The sequence below is a fragment of the Electrophorus electricus genome, chromosome 17 (genome assembly GCF_013358815.1).
Source record: "Electrophorus electricus isolate fEleEle1 chromosome 17, fEleEle1.pri, whole genome shotgun sequence".
In the NCBI taxonomy this organism is placed as follows: Eukaryota; Metazoa; Chordata; class Actinopteri; order Gymnotiformes; family Gymnotidae; genus Electrophorus; species Electrophorus electricus.
Window position 1 is genome coordinate 4,010,326 of NC_049551.1, and position 2,500 is coordinate 4,012,825.

The 2,500-nt window shown below is 43.1% G+C and overlaps 1 protein-coding gene across 3 annotated transcripts in view; it reads right to left on the reverse strand.

The window, feature by feature from the left end:
* stard13a (StAR-related lipid transfer (START) domain containing 13a) overlaps positions 1-2,500 on the reverse strand; it is a 53,442-nt gene that overhangs the window by 23,863 nt on the left and 27,079 nt on the right. The window lies entirely within an intron of this gene.

Genomic DNA, 2,500 nt, shown 5'->3' on the forward strand with positions numbered 1-2,500 from the left:
TGGATTTCACCCTGTTAGCAGCCTTCACTCTCAAAGTGCAGACCAGTGCAGTAGCACAGTTTGTATCTTTGTGTGTATGTGTGTGTGTGTGTGTGTGTGTGTAAGTACAGGAGGCAGGACAAGGGCAGTCACAACACACACATATAGCGTGAGAAAGGGCTCCTTCTGAAGTGGCTGTAAACCACTTGAACTCCTCACCCCCAGGGCGGCACAGAGCCGGCCTTATTAACCCCGCCACAAAGAGGAGACGGGGGCTAAGCAATCACCACTCACACATATGGCATGTACCACCTATACATTTTCATTCAGTCCAGCGTATACTATAAATAACATTTATATATCATTTAAAACTTAGACTATATGAGACGGAGACTGTCCCAAAACATGATGCCTAAAGATCCATATGGTGTGTACATGTATAATGAAACCAATATAATGAAATGATATCAAAATGCAACTGCTTGTGTAATTGTACAGGTCACACCAACAGAGGGTGACAGAGCCACACGGACTGTTAAACCAGGTAGTGATGTGTTCAGTTACCCAGTACCACCGACTGTTTCAGCACAATGACTATTAAACATTTAGATTTTAGGAAAGGGGGCAGGTCATCACCATCTTCTGGAAAATACACTGGATATAGCTGGAACTGAAACTAAATAAAACTGGCAAACCTATCAAACCTTCTGCTAAGACCCCCAGTACCACGCTGCTGACAGGGACATCTCTTTACACCAGGAAGACAAGTGAGCCTGGGCACACGTCCTCATATACGTGTATACAGCGCCGATGAAGTGCTATGAAGGGGAGACAGCAGCTCTGGACGGTGGTGTCAGGGTGTAGGGAGCACGTAGGCACACATTTGGCTGGGCTGTATTAAGGATAACTCCAGGTCTGAATCACTAACGTAATGCGACTGTGACGTAAGCACTGCTTCCAAACGACACATATCACAGCGGCTCATAAAGCAAAAACAAATCCACATGCTCACTCACGCATGAGGAATCTACTGTACACACACACACACACACACACACACACACACATACATATATACACACACACGCACACACTTTTACACACACACACACACACTCACACACACTCTCACACACACACACACACGCACACACTTTTACACACACACACACACTCTCACACACACACACACACACTCACACACACACACACACACTCACACACACACTCACACACACTCACACACACACACACACACACACACACACACACACACACACACACACACACTCTCTCAAACACACACACACACACACAGTCGGATATAGCAGCAAGACACTGCCAATGCCTATTAGTATCTGTCTTGCCACACCTGGCTGATATCTGGGACTTTGAATTCAAATTGGACTTAATATTCAAATTTGCTTTGAGATGAAGCAAAACTCTGTGATTTTTTTTTTCACACTTCACATGTATTGCTCATACCTACTCACTGCCTGCTATACTGCGGTCCACCAACTAGAAACGCACAGTATAGATGTGACATCAAATGTCTGACCCAAAACACTAATAGTTCTCTAAATGCAATGCTGTGTTTATGCTCCATTACAACTAAAAGTTGTAACTAAAAGTTAAAATGGAGCAAAAGTCTCAGGAAACCTTACAGTTTCTTTAGAAAGCTTCCTTTTAAAATTCCATATTACTGTCTCTGCTCTCAGGACTCTATATGTAATTTAGTTCCAGGTAGTAATAAACTAGAATCAATGTAATGGCATCTATATATATAAAAAAAGCCAACAATTACATCATAAGATCAGAGTGACTAGTCCAATAATCTGGACTGATTCACATCATGTTTGGACAATGTGTCACTGCGGGTGTAGCGTAAGAACATGCCAGAGCAAGGACAGACATGTCCTCTGCTTTCTCAAGAGAGCACCGATCCCGTGGGACGACCCAGCTCAGTGTAGGTAATGTCCCCCTGGCACTGCCAATGCATTCCAACCGCTGCCCCAATGCAATACAGCCCTGCCTGCTGCTCGGGATGCCACACACCTGACCTCGTCCACTCTAGTCCACTTGGAAAGAGAGAAGAGGCAGCACAGACTACTGCCATTTAGAGCACTCGGAGATTTGAGTGTTTCATAAGTAAAGATTATTATTAGGATTATTAACATTGACTGCTCACTTGCTTCAGACATCAAACATCCAGCTCATATAACACAACACTGAAAGACGTCTTAATCATGCTCTCGACACTATGATGAACTGTAGAAAATAAACTAAGTAGATATCCTAAAACCATCTAACTCATCAGTAGTTTATTCTAGAACTCCTAATATAGACCCTCTATCACAATCCAGTAGTTTATTCTAGACCTCCTAATAAAGACCCTCTATCACAATCCAGTAGATTATTCTAGACCTCCTAATATAGACCCCCTATCACAATCCAGTAGTTTATTGTAGGCCTCCTAATATAGACCCTCTATCACAATCCAGTAGTTTATTCTAGACCTCCT